This window comes from Microcebus murinus, chromosome 5 (genome assembly GCF_040939455.1).
Source record: "Microcebus murinus isolate Inina chromosome 5, M.murinus_Inina_mat1.0, whole genome shotgun sequence".
Lineage (NCBI taxonomy): Eukaryota > Metazoa > Chordata > Mammalia > Primates > Cheirogaleidae > Microcebus > Microcebus murinus.
This window is the reverse complement of record NC_134108.1, coordinates 42,344,081-42,357,499: the sequence shown is the minus strand read 5'-3', so window position 1 is coordinate 42,357,499 and position 13,419 is coordinate 42,344,081. Positions and strand designations below refer to the sequence as shown.

Sequence of the window (13,419 nt, the reverse complement as noted above, 5' to 3'; positions counted from 1 at the left end):
TCCTCAGTGTAAAAATGACAGAAATGATTTTACAGAGTGTAGAAATACTGACATTAATTTATTATGTGGCTAACATGACATATGGCTAACTTATTGTCATCTTCATATTATTAAACAGATCAATCAAATTTGCCAGTTGAACATCAATAATAATCTATTATGCCTCAAATATTTATCTACTTATTTAAAAATCTTGTCACATTCTGTGAAGAAAATTTGTCACATTCTGAAGAAAATTTGCTTTAATATCAATCCTGTCATTAACAGACACCCAGAAATTTAAATCACAGGATTTCACAAAGTACTTTGTATTTAGTATTTTATCTTAACGGCTAGACTGCACTGGGAATTTTAAGAAGAGGGTTTTCTTTATGTTCAGCAAAGAAGAATGGGCACTGTTCTCATGACATCTAGAGAGCAACTGGCCCTGAACAACTTATGGATTAACCGGTTAAGCTTGCAGTTGCTGCTCTGCCTCATTTTGTTTTGTTTTGTTTTGTTTAAGACCCAGGAAGTACTGACATCATTGTAGAAGTATAGAATTTAATTTCACCAATAAATCAAATTTGGCTCAAGCTGTTAGTAACAATGTCACATTTACAGAGTCAGGCCGAGACTAAATGACTGAATGGACTGATAACAAGGAATAAAGCTTTTCACCTCCAAGCCCTGTCTTTAATGAGGCAGCTCCGGCACAGTAGGGACCAGCTCTGCTCACATTGCTGACTAAGCCCCACCAGGGCCCAGCCCCTGGGGTCATTCTCAGAATCAGCCTCTGAGAATCCACACAGGCAGAATTACGAGGGCAGTAAGGCAGAGCGTTGGGTTTTCATAAACAAGGTCCAAAGAGCTAGATGTGGTCAGTAAAGATGGGAAAGAGCAGGAGGTAAAGGTTTTGAGGGAAAAAGAAAGCTTTAAAATGGCCACCCTGTAGCATGGCAGAAAGGGTGACCATCCCCACCCTGGAAAGCCCTACTTGGTTTCTTCTTTGACATCAAGAGGCAGTAGTAAAAGTCTAGAGAGAGGTATTACCAGGTATGATGGTTAATTGTATGTCAGCTTGGCTAAACCAAGGTACCCAAATAGTAGATCAAATATTATTCTAGACGTTTCTGTGAAGGTATATTTTAAATGAGATTAACATTAAAATCAGTAGACTCTGAGTAAAGCAGATTGTCCTCCATAATGTGGGTGGGCCTAATCCAATCAGTTGAAGGCCTTAAAAAGACAAAGACTGAATCCCCCAGCAGAAGGGGGAGTTCGGCCAGCAGAATTCAGACTTTAGCTGCAACATCAGCTCTTCTCTGGGTCTCCAGCCTGCCGACCTACCTGCAGATTTTGGACTTGCCAGCCTACACACTCACAAGAGACAGTTCCTTAAAATAAATTTCTCTCTATTTCTCTCTCTCTCTCTCTCTCTCTCTCTCTCTCTCTCTCTCTTACACACAGACCCCTCTGTTTTGTACCATTGTACTCTCTTTTTCCACCACTTCCAAACTCCTAAAATATTTATCCTAATTTATGTCCCCTTTCTTTGAAAGTAAGTGGTGTCTCCAATGCCGATCCTTGCTGTTAATTAAGTTCATATCCACCTCCTATTCAGTCCTTCAGCGGCTTGATTTAAAAATTGTTTCCTCTTCTGCTTTAATATCACATCTTTAACTTCTCTACTGGTTGTTTTCTTTGAATATACACTCATGGTCAAGTTTCTTTCATCCTAAAAAAATCCTTACTTCAGTCCCGCCTAAACCATAAGTTAACACCACATCTCTATTTCCCTTTCCAATCAAATTTCCTTCCTAACTTCCAATATTTACTCTATTCACCACTCTGTGGAAAATGCTCTTAATAAGCATAATGACAACTAACAGTTTAAAATGCCTTTTATGGACCAAAATCATAGTGATGATCACTTCTATAAAAGTGATTGTTTTTAATTATACCTTGTGAAGCAGACATTATCATGAACTCATAATTATCATGATAATTCATAAAAGAAAATTAGGGCTCAAAGACATTAAGTAACTTCTTCAAGGTGGCACAGCTACAAAGTTTTTAACCAAAGTGGATCTGACTTCTTTTAAGTTCTAGTTCTACTTGCTGTCCTGCTTACCTACAGGCGGACCCTGCTCTCTACCTTCTCTCTGTTGGTGACCCATAATTGTTGCCTTAAGAGCAGATCTACTAGCTGAACAGCTTTGGGGACTCTGCTTTTAAATTGCCACGCTGCCAGTGGGCTGCCTGTAAGGCACAGGCGTGTTGCCACCACAGAAGCGTGTTTTGCGGGAGGGAAGCTGTCTGCACCTGCTGTGTCCAGCCAGGCTCTGAGTCACGCCATGAGTCCCCAGTAGAAAGAAAGGGAAGCAGAGGGGCAAATGTGTAGGGAATGCAGAAAGAGACCCTGCAGGGAATGCAGAGTGAGAAACCAAGCCCAAGAAAGAAGAGAAGCAAAGCCACAAGAAGAAAAAGGCAACCCCGAATACTATCCTAAGAATTTAGTTTCGTGAAGGGAGTATGTGACCCGCTAACCACACTTAGTAGGAAGCTGGCTCACCCCCAGAACAGGCTGTTGGGTACCAACAGTAGTTCCAGCACCGTGTGAAGAATGTTTCTCTCACACACAGCTGCAGTGGTAATAGCACCCACCCTTCTAAACTTTCCCTAAGGCCATCATCTGAGATGGACTGATTCTCATGAATGCTCTCAATTCTGAAAAATACCTGGTTATTCCCACCAATAACATGTTTTTCTTTTAACAGATGACTCTATGCTCAAAGGAGTAATTACAATGAGACCCTCAGGCATCTTTTTTTTTTTCAATTGAAACTCAAAATTTATTTTACAGGCAGACTTTTTCTTTCATATAAAGTAGACATACACGTGAACCAGTGGACTGAAACTGGTCATATTAATGAGAAAACAAACTAATTTCATTAGCCTCTGCTACTGCAAAGTGTATCTTTTTACGAATTTAGGAACCATACTGGGTGAGTATTACTGTATCCAAGGCAGAATATCAAGTAAGTCAATTAGTCCTGGGCTGAAGGTTTTGCAGCTCATCGTGAGTTATATTTTTCATTCTTTAAACTGGAGAGCTGACATTTGAGCTTGTATGTTTTTGTTTTATTTTTTTTTCTTTTCACTTTTATAGACACTCTAGTCTTTTGTAAGTTTCCTTTCCATGTCTCATTTTAACAAGGAACATTTAAAACCTAAATTAATTATTCTGCTTAGCATCTTGAAAAAATAACTTTTAAAAAGATTTTATCTGACAGACACCTTTCACTTAGAAATGATGGTGAATATGGTCTGATTCGTTGTCCACAGAGACAGTCCTCTGCTCTGGAATGAGGGTGAAGATGGAACAACAATGGATCAAGCCTTTATGAAAAATTAGACAAAAGGTTCAGTGTCCAGGCAGGGATAGTGGACAACATGAAGGTACATAAAAATGACCTGAAAGGGGGACTGCTTGGAGAGACTTTCCTTCTGGGCATTACTAACTGAATTCGAAGAAAATCCAACCACACTTAGTTTTCTAAATTCTATCGAAATGAGAGTGATCATAAAAAAGCCTGAGATTAATAAGAGGCAGGCCGCTGAGGAACACTGAGAAACAAAAGCTAAGGTGGTTTGGCATTAAAATAGGTTTACATTCCAAAGAATAAATGTAACCAAAATGTAAAAAAAACAACAACAACTTTTTATCAGGCGGTGGGCAAGCGGAAGCGGGGAGGAGGAGAGGGGTATATGCTTCCATAACGTGTGTGATGCACACCACCAGGGGATTGGACACATCGGGGGGAGGGAGGGGCGGCAGGGGCAATATTTGTAACCCTAACAATATTTGTACCTCCATAATATGATGAAATAAAAGAAAAAATTTAAAAAAATCAAACCATAAAAAAGAATATTGACTATCATCTGGAAGTAATTCTCAAAATTACAATTTTGCTGACCAGTGACAGGATACTGGGGGGAACATCAAATCAAGCTGATTAGATAGTTGTCTTCTTTCCTTAGAGATAAGGCCTGATAAAGGGTATGACCCAAGCATTCCCTGATTCCACATTAGATCCATTATCCATGGTCTTAGGGGCACTTTATTGATTCCATTTGCATTTCCACATTTCCCCTAGAATCCAAAGTCTAATCTCCCCATGCCCTGGGAGTAGTAAGTGGAGGCACCATCACTGCAATGACTTGGCCTCTGCCATGGAAGCCACTGTGCTCCTGATCCGTAGCTTTACGGCACCCATTTCCCCCACTTATGTGAAGAGGCTGTCAATAAGCTTCTCTTAGCAAAGCAGTGTTAAGTTACGAACAGCTGGTAGCTGTTCTCTGCAGGCAGGCTCCAGTCTCATGGGCGATTAGGGGTTAAATGTGCAGCGTTGCCTATGGATGGATGCACTATAACCTGGACCTCCTGGAGACAGGATGCCTTAAGTAGAGGATGGCTCTCGTGGTGGGAATTACAGAACCTGGCAAGACAGCAGGGAGAGATATTTCAGGGCAGGCAGGCTTTCCAGCACCCAAAATAACAACCAGTGGGAGGCTGCCTACGTGGCCCCCACAGAAGGTCAAGCCACCCCTGCTCTGTCAGCACGAGCCCTTTGAATCATCTCAACACTTTTGATGTAGCCAAGCTCTCCCCACCCCACTGTCCTTCTCAGGTTTTAGAGTTATCTTTGAAACGGAGAGGCAATCAGGAATCATTTATCTTTTTATTTAGACTTGATAGTGAATGTCAAATGGGTAAGGCACAAGCTACTGGTGAACAACACCCTCCTTTGATCCACAGGACCATAGATACTCAGTGCTGGGGCAGCCATAGAGAGCTGGTAGAACTGCCAAGATTGCTTCCACAAATCCCAGTTATCTGAGGGATACCCAGTCTGTTCCTTGAACCACTGCTCCTTTTCCCTCAAAATGAGAGAGGTAAGTATGACAGTCATCCACACACAGGATTCCTCTCCCACTACTCCCTTTCTATTCCTGCCAGAGGCTCCAAGACACAGCAAGTTAGGCTAAAGATTCCCTGGATTCCCCATGGCATAGCAGCCGTGCTTCAGAGAGGTGCTGCAGCTTGTTATGAGAGATGCCACGCATGGTTCCTGGAGGGTGTATTTTCATTTAGTCTGGATGTTTGGCACGCTCCAACCATGAACAGAAGCCCAAGGTAGAAATAGATGGTGTGACTGGTTTACTGAGAGAGTGTTGAAAATGTTTAATCAATTAATGGTGATAATAAAGTGTCTTATTGGAAGATAAAATGGCAATTCCCCAAGCTGCAGCGCATTCACATCCAGCCTAACAGCTTACAGGCATTTAGGATGACTGATGGACAAACATGAGAACTATGCAAATTATGAGAGTTCCCTTTAATGTTTACATTTGTGCATATTTCTAGCTATTTTTGCAGTTAGGCAGATTAACAGCCCTGCTGATAATTTGATCTCTCTGACAGAAGTGAAAAATCATTCACTCTTCCCAGAAACATGTTCCCCATGCCCCCAGTGCAGGGATGTAATAAGCTGTCTGGTTATTACTATGCAGAAGCAGACACACACATGACCAAGCCTGGGGATTTCCAGGGCAAAATCACTACAAAAAAAGGCAGAAAAAAAATGAATGAAAGAAAAAAGTAAAAGCACAAGTAGCATATGGTGAAATAAAATTTCAAATGTTTTATTCAGATAATTAAGGACCACAAGAGTTTGTGACACGACCATAAAAGAATGTTGTAGTATTTGTTAATTCATCATCTAATTTCATTTATGAGCACAGAAGCTCCTTAAGAGAAAGAATCCTTGTCTGTTTTTATTCACTGCTGGGTCTCCAGTGTCTCAGTTTCTGTCTACTATGCAGGAACAACATAAAAAATATTTGTTGAATTGAATGAATGATTCCATTTATCATTAAACAAATATTTAATAATCAAACAATTTAGTACACAGGTTCATCCCCTCTACATTTTTCTGTTGCCTGATTATTGTGCTATTTTACTTCTACAGAATTTTTCTTTTGGGGGAATATATAAATATCTTAGCTTCTTCCCTGCCCCCCTCCATGAGTTTGGTCTTTTAAAGAAACCAAAATTTTAATATAAAAAAGGAAAAATAATAATGATTTTAAGCCTCTATTAAATAAACTGAACTATCAACATACCATATAAGAACATTTAAAATCAATCTTTGCATTAATAGTGTATTTTACAGGAGACAAATGATCTAAAAGTATTTATATAGAAGAATCACATTCTTGTCCTTACTATAGCTGCCATAAGTGTTTACATTTCATTAAACATATTGAGATATATATGTATATCTTCAAAATAAAATAAATAGGGTATTTTTTAAGGATTTTTTTATTTCAGCACATTATGGAGGTACAGATTTTAATAAATGTCCTTTTCCCCCTCCCCTCACAAGTCTGAGTATCCAGCATGACCATCCCCCAGATGGTGCAAATCTCACTCATTACATACACAATAGAGTATTTTTAAAAATTCAGTCATTTTAAAAACACTCAAATGATAATCAGATATATCATCTAATACAAATGGTTATTTGATTTAATTCATTATTTAATAACTATTTAAGAGCAACAAAGAGATACCATTACACATCTATTAGAATGGCTAAGATACAAAAAACCAACAATACCAAATGCTGATAAGGATGTGAAGCAACAGGAACTCTCTTTCAGCGCTACTGGGAATGCAAAATAATATAGCCACTTTGGAAGACAGTTTGATAGTTTTTTTATAAAGATAAGCATAGTTTTACCATATGATCTAGCAGCTGTACTACTGGATATTCACCCAATTGATTTGAAAATATGTGCACACAAAATCCTGCACACAAATGTTTATAATAGCTCTATTCACAATCTCCTAAAACTGGAAATAACTAAGATGTCTTTCAGTGGGCGAAAGGATAAACCCATAGACCCATAAAGAAAATATTATTTAGTAATAAAAATAAATTAGCTATCAACCCACAAAAAAGACATACATGGGCCTTAAATGCATGTTGTTAAGTGAAATAAGCCAATCAGAAAAGGCTACACACTGTATGATTCTAACTATATGACACCCTGGCAAAGACAAAAGTAAAAAGATCAGTGGTTGGCAGAGGTTTGGAGATAAAAAGGAGGGGTTGATTATGCAAAGTATAGGTTTCTTTTAGGGAAGTGAAAATATTCTGTATGATACTGTAATTGCAGGTATATAACACTATGCATTTGTCAAAACCCATATAACTTTATAGCATAAAAAAATGATTCTTAATGTATACGAATTTTAAAAAATAATTCAGGAGGTTGAGGAAACCACAGGATAGAATGCAGAATGTAGCAAACAATCTAACTATATTACAAATGTGTGAAATAACCACATTGAAGTTGGGGAGCATGGGGAGGAAGGTGCTCCCCTCAGTAGCTTTAGAAAATAGTAGAGTCCATAAAGCTAAAGGCAAAAGGAACAGCTTATAAAGAGGATTTTTAGCTGATACAGTGATTTACAACAGGGGATACAGATTAGCAATTCTGATGCCAATATACACATACACTAGAATTAAACAATTAAGTCAATGGATGGTGACAGCCAGATTTCTCACACTTGGATTGGTAATTTACAGATAAGCAAGGGGAGGAGGCTAGAATGATTCATTTTGTAGTGGATTAGAAATGTATTTACATTTGTTTTAATATAAATACAGATAGTTACATATAGAAATATTTATAGATATGTGACTATATATATATATTTCATATGGGTTTGCATATACACGTATATTTCATTACTCTCTCAGCAGAGAATGCCTAGAAGCAATGACACCCCAGTAGCAATGAGCACACCTAGTGTCCAGATCTTGGTTTCTAACACCATTTTCCAATAAAAGGAATCAGTGCTTCTTTGAGAAATGACTGATGCTGAGGCTGGGGCATAAAATACACAAGATAAGCCTGGAGCATGTTATAAAGCCAAAAAGTAAGGAAGTGCTCAAAATTTTTTAATTAATTTACAAATTAAAAACCTATCTTGATGGGAATATATCTAAGGGACACAGGAGAAAACTAAAAGAACTCCAAATGGCCAAGCTCCAAATGACAAATGACAAAAAGATGAACAAATTTGAGCAACAAAATAAAGTTGAATTGGATTATAACCTAAAGTGTAATACAAATACCCATGAGTCCATACTGATATAAATAAATTGTTAAATGAACAGGTAAATAAATAAATATGTAAGAAGAGACAAATTTCCCTTGAAGAAGAAATCCAAATAATTTATGTAGATACACTGCACTCAAGCAGGGAGCACAGCGCCCCACTTCTGCCAGTCTTGCCTCTGACTCTCTGGCAATGTTACTCAAAGCTTCATCTTCTGCAGAAAATCGGTCTTTCACAGGTGTTCTTTTCCTACCAGAACCAGAAGTCCCTGTCTTGGGTTCTTAACAGTCTTTTAACTCTGAAAGTGATTTCACTGTTTTCAGCCATTAGTGATGGTAGCTGTCCTTTCCACTGACATTTATTTTACCTCTAGCCCCCTTCATTTATCTTCCCACATCTGTGTCTGGGTGCGGGCTGTGGCGGCGTCGCCTGGGCTGGTCCGGAGCGCGGCTTGCCAGCCGGGCGCCCGCAGGGGCGCGGGGCGCGGGGGACGACTGGGTTTGGGGTCCCCTGAGGAGTACCCGGCAGCTCCCAGCGCCAGCGGCCAGCTGGTCGGTTACGCCCGCGTGATGCAACATCAACAAAGACGATTGTGCGGGCAACCCCTGCCACAACGGGGGCACCTGGGAGGACGGCATCAATGCTTTCACCTGCCGCTGCCCCAAGGGCCACCACGACCCCACGTGCCTGTCCGAGGTCAACGAGTACAGCAGCAACCCCTGCATCCACGGGGCCTGCAGGGATGGGCACACCCTCAACGGGTACAAGTGTGACCCTGGGCGGAGTGGGGCCAACTGTGACGTCAGTAACGACGAGTGTGAGTCGAACCCTTGCGTCAGCAACTCTGGGTGCACGTGCCGGGAAGGCTTCAGCGGCCCCAACCGCCGGACCAACAGCGACCAACTGCGCGTCCAACCCGTGTCTGGACCAGGGCAGGTGCATTGACGACGTTGCCGGGTACAAGTGCAACTGCCCACTGCCCTACTCAGGAGCCACCTCTGAGGTGGTCCTGGCCCCATGTGCCCCCAGCCCCTGCAGAAAGAGCAGGCAGTGGACTACGAGAGTTTTTCCTGCATCTGCCCGGTGGGCTGGCAAGGGCCGACCTGCGAGATCGACATCAACGAGTGTGCGAAGCCCGTGCCGGCATGGCGCGTCCGGCCTGCACACCCACAGCAGCTACCGCTGCCACTGCCAGGCGGCTACGCCGGGGGCAACTGCCAGACCGACATCGACGACTGCCAGCCCAACACATGTCACAACAGTGGCTCCTGCACAGACGGTGTCAACATGGCTTTCTGGGACTGCCTGCCTGGCAGAATGGGGCCACCTGCACCGACTACCTGGGTGGCTACTGCTGCAAGTGCATGGCTGGTAACCATGGGTGAACTGCTCTGAGGAGATCAGTGAGTGCCTGTCACACCCCTGCCAGAACAGGGGCACCTGCATCGACCTTGTCAATGCCTACAAGTGTTCCTGCCCCCAGGAACATAGGGGGTGCTAGAATGGGGGCACCTGTGCCGTGGCTGCCAACACCACCCGTGGGTTCATCTGCAGGTGCCATGTGGGCTTCCAGGGCACACGAGTGAGAACGACGCGCAGCTGTGGCAACCTGAGCTGTCTCCAAGGCCCCACGTGCATCTCTGGTCCAAGAAGCCCCACCTGCCTGTGTCTGGGCCACTTCATCAGCCCCAAGTGCCTGTTCCTGGCCAGCAGCTGCTCCCTGAGCTGCAACCCCTGCAACAACCAAGACAGCAGTGAGCCCACACCTGAGGGTCCCTTCTACCACTGCCTGTGCCCTGCTAAGGAGGGTGGCATCTTTGATGCCAACGAATCTGGTTTTTATAGTTATGAGGCTCTTCCCCAGCACAAACTGACGTGCTTCAGCGTGTACTGCAAGTATGGTCACCTGTGCCAAATCAACACCAGCCTCATTGAGAAGAATGGCCAGCTCTCCTTTTCCAGTTCAGCAAAACCAATCTGTGACGATGACCTATCTCTTGAAGGTGTTCCCATCAATGAGTGATGGATCACTGGCTTTGACGGAGGTGAAAAGGCTCTCATCAGCTTCAGCACCTCATTTGCCAAGTATGTTCTGATGGACCCCAGCTCGGAGTACACGTCTATCTTCGGGCTGATGCAGAAGATCTACGTGAGCCAGATCGTGGTCGAGTTCCTGCAGAGCAATCCCAACCAACCTACAAGGACCTGATCAATAAAATCGAGACCACTGTTCCTCCTTCGGGACTCAACCTGACCGGCTTCACAGAGGATTCCCTTCTGCGACACACGCAGTTTGTGTGGAGCAAGTGGAGAGTTATGACTCTCCAGGAACAGTGACGAACAGCCCACCTTCCTGAGCCCCTGCACGAGGGCCCTGCTTGATCTGGCTGGGGTGGCTCAGGACAGAGGTGAGCTGAGAGGCATCAGACCATCAGGCAGTCTGCAAGGAGAAGGACAAAGGACTCATGAAAGCCACCACCACCAAGCTGGTCTACCAGATCTTTGACACTTTCTTCACAGAGCAAATCGAAAAGGATGACAGAGAAGAGAAGGAGAATGCCTTCAAACGCTGGCAGTGTGGCATCCACAAGGTTTGTCAACACTCCGAGTGTGGAAAGTGTAAAGCCTGTAAGGACATGGTCAAGGTTGGGGACAGTGGACAGAGCAAGCAGGCGTGCCAGGAGAAGAGGTGTCCCAATATGGCCGTGAAGGAGGCAGACGACGATGAAGTTGATGAAAATATCCCAGAGATGCCATCACCCAAAAAAATGCACCAGGGGAAGAAAAAGGAACAAAACAAAAATCAGATCTCTCCTGGGTTGGAGAAGCAGTCAAGACTAATGGGCAGAAGAGTTACTACAAGAAAGTCTGCATTGATGCAGAAACCCTGGAAGTAGGGGACTGTGTATCCGTTATTCCAGATGATTCCTACAAACTGCTGTATCTGGCAAGGGTCACAGCACTGTGGGAGGACAGCAGATGTTCCATGCCCACTGGTTCTGTGCCAGGACAGCTACCATACCGTCCTTGGGGCCACATCAGCCCCTCTGGAGCTGTTCCTGGTAGAGGAATGTGAGGACATGCGGCTTTCGTATATTCACAGCAAAGTGAAGATCATTTATAAAGCTACCTTGGAAAAGTGGGCCTTGGAGGGGGGCATAGGTCCTGAGTCCCTGCTGGCAGGGGATGACAGGAAGACCTATTTCTACCAGTTGTGGTACCATCAAGACTATACGAGATTTGAGTCACCTCCAAAAACCCAGCTGACAGAGGAAAACAAGTACAAATTCTGTGCAAGCTGTGTCTGTCTGGCTGAAATGAGGCAAAAAGAAATACGCAGGGTCTTGGAGCAGCTCAATGACCTGGACGGCCTCAATGACCTCTACTACTGGGCCACCAAGAACGGGGTTCAGCATCAGGTGGGCGAGGGCATGTACCTGCCGCTGGAGGCTTCCAAGTCCAATATCAAGCTGTCCAGCCCCGTGAAACGCCCCAGAAGGAGCCTGTGGACAAAGACCTGTACCCGGAGCACTAGGGGAAGTACTCCAACTACATCAAAGGGAGCAACCTGGACGCCCCTGGGCCCTATCAGATCAGCCGGATAAAGGAGATCTTCTGCCCCAAGAGCAATGGCAAGCCCAATGAGGCCAACATCAAGATCAGGCTCAACAAGTTCTACAGGCCCAAGAACACTCACAAACCCACCCCAGCGAGCTACCACTCAGACATCAACCTGCTCTACTGGAGCTACAAGGAGGCCGTGGTGGACTTCAGAGCTGTGCAGGGCCACTGCACCCTAGAGTACAGGGAGGACCTGCTTGAGTGTGTCCAGGACTACTCAACAGGCAGCCTGGACCACTTCTACCTTCTGGAGGCCTATAATGCAAAGAACAAAAGCTTTGAAGACCCTCCAAACCGTGCCTGTAGCCCTGAAAACAAAGGGAAAGGGCAAGGCAAGCCCAGATCTTCGACATCTCAGCCGAGCAAAACAGAGACAGAAATAAAGCTGCCCAAACTGTGCAGCCTGGACGTGTTTTCTGGCTGTGGGGGAATGTCGGAGGGATTCCACCAGGCAGGCATCTCCGAGACATGGTGGGCCATTGAAATGTGGAACCCCTACATTAAGACTTTATGTAGTTTTTATATGTTGTAATATTTCTTCAAATATTATCTCTCTTCAAATATTATCTCTCCTATAAACCAAAAAAAAATTCCTTTGGATTTGCATCATAAGACATTTTATGAAAATGTACACAATATTCACAAAAAGAAAAAAAGAATGAAACCTAAGTATATATAAACAAAAAAACAGATGACTACTTGTGGCACAGACAAAAAATTGAATATTATACAGCCATGAAAATAAACAAAGTACAGCTTCAGGTATGTATAGCTTGTATAGATTTTAGAAACATAATGTTGTTGGGGGGAAAATGCTCAAAAGACTAATCAAAAGCAATTTTATAAAGCTCAATAAGAAAAAAAACTTTTAAAAAATATTTTTTGTTTATATGTGATAAAACTGTTATGTTTTTAAGACTGGGAATAATAAACACAAAACCCAGGATAGTGTTTACCTCTGGTTAAAATTACTTTATTATTATGCTTGATTACTTATTACATTCATTTTTTAATGCATATAAAATAGTACATAATAAAATGTTTTACATCATTGCCTGTATTTCTCCTGTCATATTGAAACACAAATTCTGACAATTCTTACTTAAATAAATAGAGAAGGCTTCCTTATGAAAATTTATACCTCCTTAGTCTCTGATCCACTAAGACACACACACACCATCCCCCACTTACACCCCTGAATTTTGCAGCAATGTAGAGTTGATGTTCTATTGATACTTTTCTTCTCCACTATATAATATTGTCAATAGACCTTTTGACATGAGCTTGAAAAAAAGTAGCAGCTGCCATTAAATCCTTCATGCTGGAAATATAAAAGTGCATAAAATGGCCTATTTGAGAAAAAAAATTGAAATCTTTTCCTCTTTTTAGCTCCCCCATGTGGCCATCAAAGAAAAAAGCGTATTAGAGATACAATACCTTCCTTCGTAATAATGTCTACACTCGGATTCCCCTATATGAGTACCATGCTATGTTTATTTGATAGATTATAGAATGGTTTATTTAAAAAATTAAAGAGAAAGTTCTTGATTCTGCTTACCTTTTACTGGAGTATTCAAGAAGAAAATAACAAAGCATGTTCCACAAGACTGAAAACAAAAAGG

General features: G+C 42.6%; 1 pseudogene; it reads left to right on the top strand.

Annotated features, from left to right (window-relative positions):
- Positions 1 to 9,193: 9,193 nt before the first annotated feature.
- On the top strand, positions 9,194 to 12,329 carry LOC105865344 (DNA (cytosine-5)-methyltransferase 1 pseudogene; annotated as a pseudogene).
- The last annotated feature ends 1,090 nt before the right edge of the window (positions 12,330 to 13,419 follow it).